This window comes from Myodes glareolus, chromosome 2 (genome assembly GCF_982192425.1).
Source record: "Myodes glareolus chromosome 2, mMyoGla1.1, whole genome shotgun sequence".
NCBI classification, from domain to species: domain Eukaryota; kingdom Metazoa; phylum Chordata; class Mammalia; order Rodentia; family Cricetidae; genus Myodes; species Myodes glareolus.
In genome coordinates this window covers 40,397,153-40,416,838 of record NC_142027.1, presented here as the reverse complement: position 1 = coordinate 40,416,838, position 19,686 = coordinate 40,397,153, and the positions used below count along the sequence as shown (strand labels likewise).

Genomic DNA, 19,686 nt, shown 5'->3' with positions numbered 1-19,686 from the left:
TCATATTGAATATGAATTTTCTTTCCTTTCCTCTATTGACAGAAAACAATTTTAGAGTAAATTTATAATTGTGTGTCAGTATACTTCCCTTGAGTAAAATTTATATTGTCATCATTTTATTAATTTTCTACTCTATTGTGCTTTCTTTGCTACATTTATTAAGGTAATATTTTGGTATTACTCCATATTCTTTAAAAACAATGCTATGTATATATATATCATATGTATATGATATATATGATTTAAATGTCCATATACATATACACACACATGATTTAAATGGTGTTACCATATAATGGGGGACAATGCAGCCCCCAGACATTACAAGCTATGAAATAAAAATTGTAGTGCTAGGTATGGGTTGCTTCATTCTTATTTGTTGGTCAGTGGAATACTCTAGACCATCCCACCAATATCACAGGCTATTGGCATTGCTTTATTTCAACACATGGATGTTAGTGGTAAGACCCTATTGCTGGGGATTACAACATACCTGAGTCATAGGACATAGACAGATCAAGCTAGCACAGATATAAAAGATTCATCCATAGTAGCTAACATTAATAATGGAAGAAGATCTTATGGATGCTATTGGAGAAGTTATTAACAGTCTTTCCCACCCCATGAGCCCTGGTAGCTATAGTAGTGAGTAGAGTGGAAAGATTTGCCTACTGGTACAATGTGGTGGAATATTATGGCAGTAAACAGTGAAAGAAGGGAGAGAAAGATTTTAATAGCGAGTGGGGTAGAAATCTCCAGCAAAAATAGCATTTGCAGGACATGGCAGCCCAATTGCGCAAAGAAGTCACAGAAGCTATGAGTGAATGTACAAGACAGGTCAATCCAACCTAAATCCTGGCTTGAGAGTTGGAGGGACTCATGAAATCTCACTCCTACCTGAGGAGTCATTGGTGACTGATGGCTACTGAGAAGGGAGTATCAGCTACTTCAGGGATAGGGGCCCCAAGAGACTGCACACACTCCAACACCCATATGCATACAGCTCTAAACGAACTTCACGGGTATTCAAAATATAGAGATAGAAAGTACATAAAGCTGATAGAAAAAAGTGGTAGTGCAGGTAAGGGAGAAATTGGAGGGGAGGAAATGGGAGTGGAGTTGATTCAAACACATTATATGCATGTGTGTGAATATTAAATATAAATGAAAAAGTATTGCATCGAAAACAGAATTGTACACTATAATAAGGCAAGGACTAAATAGTTATTTAAGAAGCTAACTGTTCAAAGTAGACTTTTGTTTGGTTGTTTGCTCATTTTTTTTTCCCTAGGCACTTTGCAAATTTTCTTTTTTTAAGGATCATTGTGGCAGAGAGTGAAGACTAGGCAGTGGTGGGTCAACAGAAAAATCAAGACAACAGTGACAAGCTGTGACACAGCCGCATTTGTCTAGCAAAGGTTCCATTAAAGCACGGGAATCATGAAATAGACATAACAGATTCTCTAATCTGTTCACCAGCAGAATCTAACCTGACCGAAGTGAGTGATGTTTTACACCATAAAACTGGGTCAGGGAAGAAAAGGGGCTTTTAGATATTAAACTAACAAGCTAGCTCCAGCTTTGAAAAATCAGAAAAGCTGTATCTCTAACTGCATAATATTAGTATTTCTCTATCAGTGACCAATTATTTAAGAAAAAAATTTAGAAACTACAAGACTAATATTTATTATCGTGCATATGTCTAGTGCTATCCCCCAAGATTAGCTTCTAAAATAGTTTTATTTTCTAGCCCTACCTCTATCAAGACTAGATTATAGTGTGGATTTTCTTACAATTCCTGTGTATGACTTATTATATTTCTTTGTCAAGAGGGTTATCTTTTCCTACTGTGAAGGGCATATATTTAACACATGCAGAATCATATATATATATGCCTCATTTCATCAGATTTCTAACAAGACTATTGGTAAATCATTTAAGTGACTCCAATTTTATTAAAATGGAGGTTTGTTCCTTTTACACCAGCATCTCCACTAATATTTTATCCTCCCTCCTTTCCTGGTTAGTTCCTCCTTTATTAATTAAAAAAGACCAGGTCCATTTAGTTACAAACTGATGTGTTCACCTCCTTATAATGCAGACAGCTCTTATTGCAAAACTCTAGGAATTGCACCAACAAACCAGTAGCATTATTTCAGCTATAAGAAGTTTTAATTTTTTATCTTAGGGAAAATAGTAATTTTTAGCATATGTGTGGCTGTTTAATTAAGACATTTATCATTTGATAAACACAACATCCCATTTTCTTGGCTGGAGCAGCTCCCATGAAATTTATGAGCATGTTGCCTATCCTTCATCACTGGGAACTCCGGTTGGCTTAAGCAGGCTAATTTGGAACACTAGATCTGAAAGTGAGGAAGCTTTAGTCCATTTCACAAAATTTGCTTAGTAGCAATTAAGCAATACCTCTACTAATTTTAGATCCCTCTTAAGGGGAATTTGTTCATCTTCTTGAACAAGCTAAGACCTCCACTGTCCTCACCACTGAGTCTTCCTGTCTTTAAATTGCTTAAAGCTTAGTCCCAGCAGCAGCTTTACACTTCTCACTTAGCCTTGCTTTCCCAGGGGATATTCTGGGATTTCTCACCGCAGTATAAAATCTATATAAAGAGGCCCTACCTAATGGGGACATTTTGGTACACTTTCATCTTAGTGTAATGAAATGGTTCAGGCATCGGGTATAGGAAATAGTGGCAAAGCCACAGAGGAGCAGTAGCCTGCTATGCGTATGGATTGCTGTAGCAAATACAACAGTATTTTTCATATAATATATGGTCCTGTCAAAATGGAAACTGAGCTTATTTCAAAAGAATCATGCTTATTAATGTTTAGGGGAAAGGTTAATACATTAACTTCACAGCTAAGGATCTTGAAATAGTCATCATGTCTAATGAAATAGAGAAAAATATCACTGCTGCTTTTGTTTGACATTTGTGATGAGAGAACAATGAAAAACATGCACTCGCAGTGATTGATGCAGCCTCATAAAAATGTCGGTCCATTCCCACCATTCTGTTGCTTTATTTCAATGCAAAGTGGACTAAAGTGGCCCTACTCCTGTATCTCAGGCCAGAAAGCTCAACACTGTGCTTACATCTCCAAGTCCACACTGAGGCCGAGTACTGCAATTACTGTTTACATATCAATGTGAGACACAAACTAGGCAATGCTTGGGAATATTTAATATGTATATATGTTAATTAGTCATTTAGTTGATTTGATTCTATATAAAATCCATGTACCCAAACAATTAGTTTGTAATATAAAATTTTAGGGGAGAAAAATACCCCAGTATGATGATTACTGAGAGGTACGAGAAAGTGCCTAAGTACGGACAAACACAATTATGAAGAAAGCTGTCAGTTTTATATGAATGTGCAAACACTAGACAGAGTTATAGATAAGAACTGAGCTTGATGTCCTAGAAAAAAATCAAGCTCCTTATATACACAATCTCTATTGTGTATAAAGCAATGTTTTAGGCATCGTGACAGATAAAATAAAACCTGTATTTTTAGATCAAGACATCTGCGATCCTTTATTCCAGTGCATTATAGGATAACCTTCATTCAAATATAAATAAATATAAACTACGTTTTGAGGGTCCATATTGCAGATTTGTGATGGAGGAGAAAATTGAGGTTGGTCACCATAGAAAGGTAAGGCCAAGAAGATACATGGAGGTATGCAGTACACTAGGTTTAAGGTTTAATTACCAGGGTCATCATAAGTCCTCAAGACCTGCTACAGAGGTATTTGGTTGCTCTGAGTTCAGAAGAGCAACCCAGGTGCAAGAGGGACTTAGCATGGAGCTATTTAAAGACAGAAAGAACCAAGGGTGAGTGTAGTGGATTTGTTCATCAGAACCCATTTTTAGATTAGCTGAAGAGATTTTATATACTGTACAATAAGTATAATCCATTTTTTAGAAAAGCAAACAATATTTTATTAAAGCTATATTAAAAAGTTCTTTGCAGAGGACATGGATAGAATAAAAAGAACTTTTAACTAGTAAAAGACACTTTAAAATTTTTGATAAAGTATTTTATGCAGAATAAATTAAATGCAGTATAAAATCATAATTTACAAAGTATACAAAAACTACTTTTAGTAAATAAAAGGAGAAATATGGACAGCAAAATAGACAATTTAAAGATGAACAAAGTCAGTAGGAAAATGAAAATTAAAATGTAAATGAGACTCCCCTGAAAGTTCACCAGAACAGCTAGCTTTGCTTTAGTTTGTTTAAATGACAGAACTAAGAACCATGGCCATCAAGCACCTGCCATGATCATAATCACTAGTGGATATGAAGAATGTGATAATAAGGAAAATAGCTGTTTGGCAGTTTCTTATGAAGTTAAATATATATTTATCATATGGTTCAGTCATCCCACATTAAAGTATTTTCCCAAGATAGATGTAAATACATCTTCTCTTAGAAACTTGTGCTTACATGTTGATAGAAACTTTATAAACGAACACATAAACGACAAGCATCTTAGATGTTCTCCAGTACCACATGTAAAACAAACTGGAATAGAACTCAACTAGAACCATGAACGGATTTCAAGAGCATCCTGCTAAAGGGATGAAGCTAGAATGAGAAGACTATAAGTTTTACAATTCTACTACACAACAGCCCTAAAGAAAGGTTCTCATTAACAAATACAGAGAGAAAAAGAAACAGAAATTAGCTTCATAATACAACTGAAATAATTGTTTCAGATAGTATCTATTAATTGATGTTAAAACTAATAATAAAAAATTGAGAATATTTTCACAGTCTAAATGATCTGTCCTCCAAATATACATTATATTAAAAAGAATAAAGAAACCACTTTTCAATGTAGTAATGTAGAAGTTGACGTCCTAAAGAATGAGTTTCCCAGATCATTTCATTCTGCACTCAGAAGGTATATCTACCCGGTAATGCTCCCATCAACAGATGGGAGGTAGAAGCACTCTACCTCTGAATACCACATATAGTCATGAAAACCACAGAAATAATTGTTGTTGGAGGCTGCTCAGACCAGAAATAAATACAGAGAAACTATAGTAATTGCAATAGTGTTTGGCTGATAACTTAAGCATATTGCTAGCTAACTCTTATATCCTAAACTAACCCATGTCTATTAATCTGTATATCAGCACAAGGTCATGGCCCATCGGCAAAGTTTCAGTGTGCTCCAGTTGAGGTGTCTGTCTCCTGTGGTGGCTACATGGATTCTCACTGACTCTGCCTACTTTCTCCCATCATTCAGTTTAGTTTTCCTGTCTAGCTCTATTCTGTTACACCACTGGTTGAAAGCAGCTTCTTTATTAACCAATGACAATAAAACATATTCACAGCATACAGAGGGGAATCCCATATCATCTAACGTGGAAGACATTCACAAAACAAACCAATCAATATTCATGGACAGTTGTCAAGATCAAAGACAAAGACAAAGAACTGAAGAACGCTCACAGATGCAAGGAGACTAAGAAGATATGAATGTTAATGGTACATAGGAGCCAGGATAGATTAGTAGAGCAGAAACAAGAGGCAGCTCTGGAAAGGTTGGTAATTGGATTGAGACTCCACAATAAAGACTATAGTGCTGACTCTCCTACCTGTCTACCTTCCTTCTTTCTTTCCCCTCTTTCATACTTAGAAGATCTTAGTATATTGCCCAGTCTGGTCTCAAAGATATGAACCTCTTGGTTCAAGTTCCCAAGAGCTGAGTCTACAAGCATGTGCCACCACACCTGGACTGTTTCTTGGTTTTGACATTAATCTTACATTTATTAGAGGAACTGGCTGAAAGTTGTATATGAAGTCTATCTTTTCTTAATATTTTCTCTAAGTCTGAAATTATATTGCAAGAAAAATGAGGGGAAAGTCATAACAGCATGCTCCAATAATGACAAAAGCAATAGCAATTGAAACAGCATTAAAATACAGTCAGTTTTGGGTTCAATCCTGAGCCTGTCCACAAAATCCACACAATAAACGAAGGCTGTGTTAAATTTCTGTCATTGATTCCACAAATACTTTTGAAAATAGAAATTTCATAGGGAAGGCTCCATAGTTATTTGGGGATTTCAATAACTGGGATGGGGTGGTTACAAGTTGTTTACCAAACTTACATAAGGCTGTTAGCAACCTTGGATAAGCTTCGTAGTCATCACGAAGTGCCTTCTCCTTTAACTGGATGGCCATCTTCCTCCTCCTTTTCTCTTGAGAAAAGGTAGGACTTCCATATATAACAGTCAGTTATGGTATAGCAAGTTTCAGTGAGACTAGGTACCTCCTCTTCTATTAAAGATGGAGGAGGTAACCTGGTCAGAGAAACAGGTCCAAAAAGCAGGCAATGAGTCAGAGACAGTACCTGTTCCTACTGCTAGGAGTCCCACAAGGCTAAGTGACACAACTGTAACATATATGCAGAGGAACTAAGTCAGTTTCAACTGGCTGTTGGTCCAGTCTCTATGAGATCATATGAGCCCAGGTTAGTTGATTCTGTGGATTTTCTTTTTGTGTCCTTGATCTCTTTGGATTCTATAATCCTTAATGTCCCTTTTCTGCAGGATTTCTCCAGCTCGCCCTAATGTTTGGCTGTGGGTCTCTGCAGCTGTTTCCACTAGTTTCTGGATGAAGCCCCTCTCTAATGACAATTGGGGTAGACATCAGTCAATGAGCATAATAGAGTACCATTAGAAATTATTTCATTGATTTTTTTTTATTTTGTTTTGTTCTATCCTAGGTATCCGGGCCATTCAATCTAGGTCATGGCCTTCCAGGCAGTACTAGGGGTGGACTTCCTCTCATGGCACAGAGTCTTCAGCTGGACCAGTCATTGCTTGGCCATTCCCACAATTTCTGTGCCACCTTTACCCTAGCACATCTTGTAGGCAGTACAAATTGTAGGTGGAAGGCTTGTAGTTGGGTTGGTGTCCCTCTACTTGAAGTCTTTCCTGATTTACAGGAAACAGTTGTTTCAGGCTCTGTATCTCCCATTGCTAGGAGTTTTAGCTAGGGTCATCCTCAGAGATTATTGGGTGTTTCTATCACACTAGGTTTCTAGCTCATCCCAGAAATGCTCCTGATTCCAAGTGTCTTTGCTAGAACTCTCTCCCTCTAGCCTCCCTGCACTGGATCCCTCCTGTTCCCATCGCCATCCAGACCCTTCTGCCTGTCTATTGGTGATGTTTATTCTATTTCTCCTTCATAATGAGATGCATGCATCCCCTTGAGCCTTCCTTGTTACTTAACTTCTCTACATTTGTGGATTGTAGCATAGTTATCCTTTACTTTAAAAATAATATCCACTGATAAGTGAGTATATATCATGTTCGATGACTTCATTTTTTTAAAAAAATATTTTGTGTGAATATAATTTTATTTCCAGTCTCTTTTCTCTTTTTCCTCCTGTGGCTTACAGCATTAGAGTGTTACCTTTGTACCCAACAACTTGTTATTAGGTTGCTTTCAGAAAGCTGTTAATACTTATGACCCTCTACCTCATCATTAGCTGGATTAGAGATGCAGAGAACTAGAGGAGCAATCCACAGCTGAGAGACAGATGTAAAGATGTGATTCAAATGAATTATGTTAGGAAGCTTAAACACTGAAAAGACAGGAATACATTTCCTTGAATACAGAAAAATATTTATTCTCTCATGAAGAGAGAGTCTACTCTGGCAGCAGGAAAATATTCTGGTTATTCCAGTTCCCAATTAAGCCAGCAGTGCTTGAATAGAGTATGGCAACAGGGCCACAGGCTATGCCGTCTTGTAATCATTTACTACAGTCACATTCATTTCATCTGGCTTAGCTGTATGTATATGTTATAATTCCAAAAGCAAATACTTTGCAGCAAATGCCCTACAAATTCCTTGAGTCCCCTGAGATCACACAGAAATAATTCATCACTATTTTCAGCAACAGCAGAGTAAATACTTAAGGTTAGTAAAGGGAGAAAATCCGGAAAGTCCACCCCTAATGTAGGATTCCCCTCTTTATGTTGTGAGTACCATTGGTTAATAAAGAAGCTGCTTTGGGCCTATGGCAGCACAGAATAGGGCAAGGCAGGAATTGTTTGCAGTTAGAGGATGAGAGAATAGGCAGAGTCAAAGAGATGCCATGTAGCCACCACAGGAGACAGCTGGAACATTGTCGGTAAACCACGATCCTTGTTGTAAAATATAAAATAATTTATATGGGTTAATTTAAGATGTAAGAGCTAACTTGAAATATGTTAGAGTTATTGGCCAAGCAGTGTTGAAATTAATATAGTTTCAGCATGATTATTTTGGATCTGGGTAGCTGGGAAACAAGCAGTCTCCATCAACATACCACCTTTTCTCTTTTTGGCTGCCATTCCTATGCTCCTTTTCCCTGGGCTACATCTTCACACACCCTACTCCTCTTTCCTTTCTTGACAGTAGGGAAGCAGGCTGTCATCATCTCTAGTTTCCTTAGACCCCAGAGACACCAAAATGCTTTTCTGGTCAGTTTGCTTCCAACATCTTCTCAGAATCTTTTCCCAAAACTCATTAACACCAGTGCTTTACCAACCATCTTGGCAAAGACACTCCTGCCCTTCACCATCAAAACAAAGAAAGGAAGAAACTCCAGAGAAACTGTGCTCTAGAGACCATCATCTTATCACAGGTGTGTGCCTTCATACTTGGCTGAGATCACATTACTATTTTATCCCCTCTTCTCCAGGGATTAGAAAAAGGAAGAGAACCATAGGTGAAATAAGAGTGAATTGGAAATGCCTTTGTCTTTCAAAATGAACACTTGATTTAAGAAAAATGAAAGGAGTTTCGGACCCAGGTAGACAGGATTCAATCTTTCATAGACAATAATGAACTCTTGGGAAAATGCCTGGTATCCTGTAGCTTGGAATTTAATTAATATTATCTGAATAAGTGAATGCTTTAAAGAATGCCAAACACTTTGAATTTAAGATGCCAACAACTTTGCTTATTTTTACAGTTACCAGTCAGTTTGTAGTGTTAGCCTTCCTCAAATGTTTTGCTGCCTACCTTTGCCAACAGTGAGCTGCATGAAGTATATTTTTTGATTGTTTTGCTGAAGGATGCTTCTTGGTTCTTATTGTAGTTGGGTTCCCAGCTCATTTTATTCTAGGGTTCTCTCTCTCTCACTCTGAGAGACCTACCTTTTTTGTTACACATTGTTCTTCTGTTTTATCTTATAATCTTCTAGTACATTTCTTTCTTTCTGTCTTTTTTTAATTGATTAAATGTGTTTCTTGAGAATTTCACACATGTGTGCCTCTTTTTTATAATTTAGTTAGGTTATGTGCATTGATTATTTAGCCTGCATGTATGTCTATGTAAGAATGTTGGATTCCGGAGACAGAAAATGTTGGATTGCAGACAGTTGTGAGCTGCCATGTGGGTTTTAGGAACTGAACCTGGTTCCTCTGGAAGAGCTATCAGTGCTCTTAACTGCTATGTAATCTCTCCAGCTCCAACATACACGTCTTTTAATGCAGCTTTCTTCCAGGTAAATAGCACCTTCCCTACATCAGCTATTAACCACCACCTGTCTGTTAAAAGCTTTCTCATTTACATCTGCAGTCCAGGCTCCTTGTCAGGCTTCAAGAACTTCCTGGAAGTCTTTAGTTAAATGGAGTCATGTTCAATCCAGGAACTACTATTTTCTCTTTAGATCTCATCTTCTTTCTGATTTCCTTCTCCATCCTCTTTCTTGCAGGATAATAAGATTAGAATCCATTTGAATGCACCACCTTTCCTCCTTTTCTACTATATAATCAGGCAGTAACAAAATATCTCACATAAATCTTGAAAATAGGTCTTAAATCAATTCCTTAAAAATATATATTGCTTAATTCAATTAACTTTCTCACCAAGTTTTCTTTGTCTTACTTCACTGGCTTCCTTGATATTTTATCTCTTGCATCTTTTTCTTTCATTATGCAATTAATTTATGCTCATTATTTTCTCCAGCTTTCTTGATGTTACACTAACATACTACATTCTCTCTGAATCAAGGCTTAAAACTAATTTTATCTCTGCCTAGAATATTCTTCTACCCATTCTTCTCATGGTTTTGCTCCCTCTTTGAATTTAACTCTATCTAAAATTTATTTATAGAATTTGATTTTTTTTGCTTCCTTCAGTGTTTAGCTTGATCTTTCTTATTACTCTATTAACAACAGAGAGCAGAAGGAGCAGTTAGTTAATCTTCACTGAGTAAAAGGTTGAAACTTGTTCCATTGCTTTAGAAAATACATATCCATGTATGTACCACCCCAGTTGATGACACCATCAATTGAGGCCCTGGGGATTGACCATCCTCTTTCTTTCCCGTACTTCTTAGATTGAATAAGCAATTCGTTCCTTTACTTGGTGCCATTCAGAAAGTATTTCCAGGATACAAAACTAACAGACAAACTCTTTTAAATCCCTTTATCTTAATGAGCTCCTGACTCTTTAGGGGGTGGGGAGAAATTCAAATGAATGCTTATTATTGGGAATGTAGGACTCAGTCATGACAAGGTCAATAGAGGACTGAGTCTCAATAGTTTACCCTAAGGCAATGCCTGGTTCCAAGAAAGACCACAAAGTGAGAATACCCAGGCACCACTCAGAAATAGACCATCCAAAAAAAAATTCGTAACATTCCAACCATTGTAGATAGAATCATGTGCCAGCACATGCCCATCGCTTTTCACCAGGACACCCCTAGATACCAGTCAGCCAATCAGGAGTCCTAAACCTTAGAAATCACTCACCCCCCATTTTGCTACTATTGTTATTCCTTTGCGGTGCCTTTAAGGACTAACCACTTCTGACCTCCTAGTCGCCATCTTAGCCTCTCTTCTGTCTGTCTCTTGGCATGTATACACGTGTCTTTGTCTCTCTCTATGTTTGTCTTTATGTCTCTCTGTTTTCCTCGTCTTTAAGTAATAAATGTCTCCCTCTTCTCTAAGTATTAAATGTTTAGCTTTATATATAGCCTTATGTCCATTTACTCTGCCATCCACCGCATCCAGCCGCCTGACTCTGCCGCTTGCCCAGAACCAGCCTCTGCCTGGCTCGCAGGCTGCTCGGGGCATCCCAACCTATCATATCTTTTTAAAGAACAAAAACTATAAAAACCCAAACGTAACTGAGCTCGGGGCTCTCCGATCATTTTAATGCGTTGGACACACAGGGGGTCTGAGTTGGCAAACTTGTTTAAAATAAAGGTTCTTTGCTTTTACCTATGGAACTCGGTCTCCTTGTTGGTTTTGGGAAGAATTCGAGGATCTGGGCATTACATTTGTGGGCTCAAGTGGTCTCCTTGTTAACCACTCTACTTTCAGCTCTAACAAGTACCTAATGATCCTGCTCCTATTACTTACTCTCGATCCCTGAGACTGATGACTTTTGTTCAAGTACAGGTCAATACTGTTCAACTGATGGGACTGAGGTTCCAGTACCACCCCCTTGAGCCCCTGGACAGACAGGACCCATGATTGAGTCTTTCATTGGTACTTGTGAAGGGTTAAATGTAGGGCCAAGGGCAGCTTGCCCAGGGCAGCTTGGTACACACCTGCCAAGACGGACTCTAAAAATCAGTAGGAAGGTAGGCCTGAGTCTCAGTTTGCCCTAGAGCAATGCTAGCCCTTAGGCTCCTTCCTGATCTGTTCCTATTTCACCCTGGGACCTTTTCCTTGCCTTCTCAAGAGACAGCATTAATATCCTGGCACAAATATGTTCTGTTTTTACCCTAGGGACAAAGTTTGTCTAATCAGATATACCTGGGCAGCCTTCATACTTCAGAGATCTGCATAACATGGCATTTAAAATAATGATTAAAAAGCTTATTATATTAGACAGAGACTCTGAGATCCTAGCAGTGACCGAAGGTCTCCAAAAAAAGATTATAAGACATCAGGATGTCTCCACCTGGATTATGACAATGCTGACCACTGGGCGAGACACCCCAGTGTAACACTTGCTTCTAGGACTCGGTCCAGACTGTGGATAAACAGCAAAACACTGGAAAATTGGTTACATTATTTTGTCTAAACAAAATAAGGTCAACCTTTTCCGTGTTCCTCTTTCACAGGGAAAAAAAAATCCACCTTATGTTCTTGGCTAAGACTTTAAGACTGCTGTTCTGATACGTCTGCCTCTAATGCTATGGAGATCTGGGTATAGCCATACCTAGGACCATAACTGTATATGGACTCTGGTCCTTGTCATTTTCAATAGATTCAGGAGCTACTTGGTCTGTACTCAGGTATACTCTATTTATCTTTCAGGGATCTCTGATGGTATTAATGGCTAGGGTAGCTGGAACTTTATGAGCTTAGCAGCAGCAGGTGTCCGAATCCTTGCACGAAGCTATAGCCAACTTGTTATCTCTCTCTTTAGAAAAGCCCTGCTTTTTCTAAAGCTACTAGGTTTCTTAATTTAAAAAATGTGTTAAGATATTTAAAGGTCTAAAAATAAAAACAGGTCATAAGTTTTTAGGGTCTAAAAATAATTTAAAATGTAAATACAGGTTAAGATATAAAAAATGTTTCTAATTTTTTTTCTCCTTCTATGGTATAGTTCTGATGAGCAATACAGCAAAGACAACTTACTGTTGGGGTCACAGGTTCAAGATTTTAGATTTATTCTGGCTGATATCTGAACAGAAACTAAAAGATGTTTCTCATTATGCCAAAAACATCTCTGTCCAATCCATACCTGGTTCTCTGTACAGAAAAAAATAAGATATACATGCTTCTAACTAAAATCTGTAGATTTTACTAGGAATCAAAGGTATGAATCTATTCCTTCTGTTTACAGATACCTGTTATCTGCTTTTTTTTTTCTATGATATGGATTTCAATTTGGGCCTAAAAGTATCAAATGCCTTATTTTCCTTTAAGTACAAAAATTTTAACTTCCAGCTTGAACTTGTGTCAATAGGTTTCTACTGGGCTGGCAGACACATCTAAGCATCAGTTGCTGACTACAGCCTGCTCTGAATGACTGCAAGCCATGAACTTGATAAAAGCTGATATGGAGCAGTGCAGCTGATGTCAATGCTCCCTGTCTCTTCAACAGAGTCTGCGAATCAGATGCGTCTAATGAGTGTGCTATTGCTTGAATTCCTTCCTAACCATTGGCTAGCCTTTCAGCCTTCTTGGATACTGATGACAATGCCCCAATGTCAGCTTAAAGTAGTTGCAGAAAGAAATACGTCATCCCAAAATAGGTTAAAATGTTGAGAGCAGGGGGAACTCCCTGGCATGGGAGAAAAATGACTACCTATAATGCCTATTGACATACCCCCCCTCCAAAAAACCACCCCAACAAACAAACAAACCAGTAGGCACAGAGATGTCAATTAATAAATGTATTAGCTAAAATGATTTTTAGGTCCCAATAATATTGGGTCCTATCATTGGTACTTGTGAAGGGGGAAATGTAGGACTCATCCATGACAAGGTCAAGAGGCCTAAGTCTCAGTAGTTTTCCTTAAGGAAATACCTAGTTCCAAGAAAGACCACAAAGTGAGACTACCCCAGAACCACCCAGAAACAGGCCATTCAAAAAAAAATTGCAACATTCCAACCATTGTAGATAGTTTCACGTGCCAGAATATGCCCACAGCTTTTCACCAGACCTGTCAGCCACTCAGGGGCCCTAAACCATAGAAATCTTACCCCCACCTTTGCTACTATAAAAACCAAACCCTAACCAAACTTGGGGTTCTCTGATCATTTCAATATATGGGACACACAGGGAGTCTGTGTTTGCACACTTGTTTAAGATAAATGGTCTCTGCTTTTACATATGCAACTCGGTCTCTTTGTTGGTCTTGTGGGGGACTTCGAGGATTTGGGCATAACAGAATAGGTTGACAGTCATTCTATTTTACAAAACATGTATTCTATATGCCTATTCTAGTTTTGATGTTGGGTTTCTTCTCAGGGACCCATGTACTAAACTTGGTCCCATGATAGCACTTTGAGGAGTAGATGGTGGAACCCTTAAGAGGTAAGAGGTTCTTAACTTAGCCAAATGCAAACTCTAAGAGGATCCTGGGTCCTAATTCTCATTATTCTACTCAAAGGATAGAAGATTTTGCTCTACTACCTCCTTCCACAATTATAGGCCCTAAATATTGTAGCTAATTAACCACACACTAGAACCTTCAAAACTGCTAGCTAAAGTAAGCCTATTATTTTATCAGTTAAATAATATTAAATATTCATCATAGTTACAGATTGCAGACTAATGTCCAAATTTTGATAGTGCTTTTAGATAAAAATTCCCATTTTTTTCAATTTATGTATTATAAATTAATATATTTTAAATATAATTATAAATTAATATATAATTCAAGTTTGCTGAAATATTATTTCTTCTTTCTTTTATATATATTTTTTCATCACAAAACTCACTACTTCTTTGAACTATCAGCATGAACTTAATTTTTTTTTCTTTTGGTTTTTCAAGACAGGGTTTCTCTGTGTGCTTTGGAGTCTGTTCTGAAAGTAGCTCTATATACTAGTCTGACCTCGAATTCACAGAGATCTGCCTGACTCTGCCTCCCTACTGCTGGGTTTTAAAGCATGTACCACCACCGCCTTTCATGAACTTAAATTTATAATAATGTTGGAGGTAGGATGATCGACCATCACTTGGATAAACTTTGCTTTTGAACATTTCATGTCTCTTTGTTTGTTAAAAGATCAGGATTTATTAGGTTTATATTTGACCTCTGACCAGTTTTCTACTCTGACCTTCACTTTTATTTCATTCAGAAAAAAAATCAAAAATATAAAGTTTAGAGAGCTTTGGTGACTAGTTCATAAATAAATAGCTGGCAATGCAGTTATTCTAACTGTGGAAGTTTAGAGGACTACCTTTATTCAACAAGGATAATCCTATTCTAGAACTAGGGAACATGTTTTTATAAATGTACTACAATTTTTTTGACTGAAAAGAATGTACTCTTTTTGCTGAGCTGTATATCTACTCAAAAAAACTCCCTGGGAGAAATTTACAATATTCCTGAACATACAAAGGATTTGGGCAACTCTAAAAGATTCTGTTATAACTTCAGTATTGAGCCATGGGTCTTTAAAGAATGTCTTAAGGAAAGAATTACCTTTGGGATTTTTTTTTTCCTACTGGAAATGACTTCTTTTCACTTTGCTGAGTTTTTTTTATTTAGGAAATATAGTTAGTGCTTATAAATATGTTTTTCACTTAGCTGGAAGACAGACAATATTATTTGCCTCACAGTGACTGTGCTATATTTCTTCATCACTAGGTTGCAATTCTTATCTTCTTATAGAAGGTGGCTTTTTGTCTCTTGGTGATGTAGCAAATATCGCTGATAACTATGTGTTACATATTGTGACTACCTATGCTACTAATGATTACAAGCCTGCCCTCCAGCTGACGGCTTCTCTTTGCTTCCCAGAGATACAGTATGTATTGAGCATATGGCTATCAGTTATTATCTCTCTTTCCATTAGTTGTATCTTATCAGGCTAATAAAGTTTTTATATATATCATATAAATAAGCTCAAATTTTATCAGATATACTCTTTTGTATAATGTAGTTTGAAAACATTTAGCTTCAAGTTTAAAATAAAAGCAGATATATGTGCACAGATGAAAGAGTAGAAGTGATTCAAAGAACTGTACAATACATGTTTCCAAGAGAAAAGGCTCTAAGACAAAAACATATTCATTTTAAGTAAGAACATATGGAAAGATGTTCTGAAGGTTTTTATCTATAATATTATATCACTTTTAATGGAGAGTCAATGTATTTGTTTCCCAGACCTCAGGAAAGTCTATAATCAGGCCCTTGTACTGCATCATTACCTTCATCAGTATCATCTTTTATGCAGTGGGGGCGTCTTTAGGGAACATTAATTGCTAGCTATCTCTTAGGTACTTAAGGGCAATCTTCGAACAATTACCATGAATTTATGGGAATGGGGTATTCATTTATTTATTGCTTTTCTTCTAACAATCCCATAGCACTTGACTCCAGCTGATAACAGTATAAACAGGCTCACTGATTTTTTTCGGGAATTGCTTTTCTCTTATGCCTACTATGTTCCTTGCAACACCTCACTACTCCCCCATGGGGCTCACTCTTGGCAGTTAAAACTACAGTGCTGATTGCTATCAAGAGTGTACTAAAGCTATCTTTTCTTGTCAGTTTCTTGTAACACATATGAGAATATTTTTTTTATTTTTTTCATAAGAATAAGACTGTAATATTGGTATGTGAATCCCACAAATTTGTCTAAATAGAAGTCACCTGTCTAGTTTATAGATCTAATAATCTCTTTGTTGGTTATTTGGGTGCTTATGAGAAAAAAACATTTAATCTGATGGCAAAAAATATCAACAATGATCTTAGTAAACCTATTTATTTGACTTAGGATATAAAATTAATTTGCCTATATTGTAGGGTCATAGCTCTTTTCTTTTTATAGACCATAATTTAAATATACATAAAATATGATAATACACAAAATCATAATATTGAATGAAAAGACATATGATTTAATCTGGTAGAAAATAAAGATCTCTTACTTTCTAACCTTTAAGTTATTTCTAGATATTCTATGTGTAAACCCTTCCACGAGTACTTTGGCATCAAACTTAGCTTGCAACTCATTTTAAAAATTAAATTTTGCTTGCCATATAAATAAAAATATGAAAACAAAGGAATCATTTGAAATGGTGAGGCTAATGACAGAAGTCAGCAGATGATACTAAATTCAGTATACATAAATGATTTAATTTGTATAGAAATCTTTTGCAGTCTTAAAACAGGGGGAGGGCTGAGGTGCTCCAATCAATGATATCTGGGTTAATTTAGTAGTGTTTTACAGACATTAAAGTTCAGGATTGAGATTTTAAACAATTTATCCAATGTGTACAAATCTTAACTAGCAAGAACAGAATTCCAATGATTCATTAGCTTGGTCATTTATTGCTGTGAAAAAATGAATTTTAAATTTATTTTTTACAGAAAATTTTCAGGCAGTTGGATACTATGTGCATTTAACAAAATAATTGTAGCTTGTTATCCCTAGGATCTCTAGGGGTGAAGAACTAAGAACCCAAACAATAAGTTCTTGGCCAGATTTGTAGTTTCAAGCATGTGTTGCCTTCTGTGGAGCAGAACTTAAAGTCCAACTAGAAAGCGTTTGATTTCCATCTTAACATTTCGCCACTCCTTCACATGAACATATCTGTATATCTCTATTCATAGATCAGTATAGCTCGTGAACTTCTTCAGAGAGGCATCTTTATATAGTGAATGGTGGTTCAAAGTGAGGAAAGTGTCAGTGGAGGAAGTCATCTAGATCTCATTCCTCCATCCCGCAAGGCTCAGAGACCATGACAGAAGACGGAGTGGAAATACGGTAAGACTAGAGTGAAACAGTGTTTTCTGTATCTAAGAGGACAGCTGAACTTAGGAATTCCTAGTAGGCATATTTGTTCACCCAAGACATGAACAAGATTAAGCCAGTCAACTTTCTAGTATAGCAGGGGAAGGATCTCACAAGCCTCCACCCCTACCGGAGGAGCTATGAACAATTAGTGTTTTAGGAGGGGAAGAGTGACTGTTCTTTGTGGATGAGGCCCCTGGTACATTACAGTACCTGCAGATGGTCCCACACCCAGAAAAGTATGTGGGCAGCACAAATTTGACCCAATGGAATATTAAAAATAATGAACAAACATTTACTTGGAGTAGATCTAGGAATAGTTAGAGGAGTAGGAAGATAAATATAATAAAATATATTGTATGAAATTATTAAAGAATCAATAAAAATACTAATTATTAAGTAAAAACCTCTCTCTTATCATTTATTGGGTTGACAAGATTAAACTGATTTGGTTTTTTTTGCCTCACAAATGGCCAGCTGCAGGTATCTCAGTAGGGAGGGACTTGGGTAGGGTTGTAATGTCTGAGATGGTTCACCCAGAAACCTGGCATTCAGAACTACCTAGCACTTTGGATGTGACTGTAGACTAAAGTATCTTTATTTTCTGTTTAAAGATATTTATTTTTCTTATTCATCTCTCTCCCCCCCCCCGTGTGTGTGTATGTGTGTGTGTGTGTGTGTGTGTGTGTGTGTGTGCGTGTGTAAGGGAGATGTGAATGTGTCTATATGCATGTCACAGCATGGGTGTTAAGGTCAGAGGTCAGTTGTACATGTCAGTTTTTTTTCCTGGCACCCTGTAAAATAACTCACTATATATATAAGCCTTCCAACCTATTGAGCCAACTTTCTGACCTTCTTTGCCTTGCAATACTGCAACTTGATTGATTGTTTCACTTGACATGGAGGTTGAGTTTCAGGAGAAAGAATTCTAGATTGCAAACACCAACAAATATATAAAACACCATGTGTCTTTCACTTGCTAACGTCTCACTGGCTAAGGTTGGGCACATGGATGAGTTCAGAGTAATTGTCTGTGATAACTAACTCATGAATAAATGTTGAAAGACTGTTAAAATAACTACAACAAAACCCCCACTATGATGCTTATCATTCCAATCACTTTTCTCTGCTTTGTAAACTCTTGGGGCTGCAAGTAATCTGCTCCCTTGAGCACATTTTACCAATGACTTGTGTGAAGCATATGGAGATCTAATAAATAGAGTTGAGCAATGCTGTTAATAAGCTATGTCATTTCTAACTATAACATAAAATTCAACTTCCCTTAAATGGTTTGAAAAATATTTATTTATTCATATATCTTTTATTTATTTATTATTTGTGTATGTTTGCATGAGTTTATATGCACCAAGAGCCTGTGATGGAATGAAGAGATCATTAAGTCCACTGGAACTAGAATTACGTATGGTTGTAATTTGGCAGTAGGTTATGAAAACCCAGGTCCTCTGCAAAAACAGGAGCTGCTTTTAACCACTTGGCCATCTCTCCAGACCCCATTCCTATCTTCAAAGGCTATTAAAGAAATTTTTATTCGGTAAATAAAAATATACTTTCAAATTTCAGAATGATTTTCTTGACACACTTAATGCCAGCTGTGTTGGACTTTATGTTTAATTAATTAGTGAATAAAAATGAAGAAATAGTGTTACATTTTGTGCCTTTATCATTGTTCAAATATATGCATCTAATTTCTTAAAGTATAGATATAATTTTGGATTTTAAAGTATTTCCTTAAAAAGAATGACCTTGATTCGATTATTTCTATAACAGGAGGATTGCTATTGCAGTGGTTATCTTTTATTTTATTTTATATCAACTATAATAATTTATTAATAATGCTATTAATAGGGCTGACTTCCAAATAGAATTTTTTCTGGAAATATTTTACTCTATGGTAAAGCACTCTACATTTGTCTATGAAATGTATTTCTAAGCAGTAGTATTTTACTTTAATGAATCAAATATTGATGTCAGTCTTCTATTAATATTGATATTTAGAAAAAATATAAATCCTTTCATTTTGAGTCATTATGCTAAGTTAAATGAGCATAATTTAAAGGTAATGCCATTTCAAAATGCCTATGCAAACCCTGATAGTGTTTAGGCCTCATGGCAGGACCCTGAGAAGTGATGTCAGAAGACCGCATTTGAATGAAGTTGTTGTCGCCATAACTATGACACTGCTATTATA

The 19,686-nt window shown here is 36.6% G+C and overlaps 1 protein-coding gene across 2 annotated transcripts in view; it reads right to left on the bottom strand.

Moving 5' to 3' along the window:
- Positions 1 to 19,686, bottom strand: part of Epha6 (EPH receptor A6) — a 917,499-nt gene that overhangs the window by 242,301 nt on the left and 655,512 nt on the right. The gene's annotated exons all lie outside the window — the stretch shown is intronic.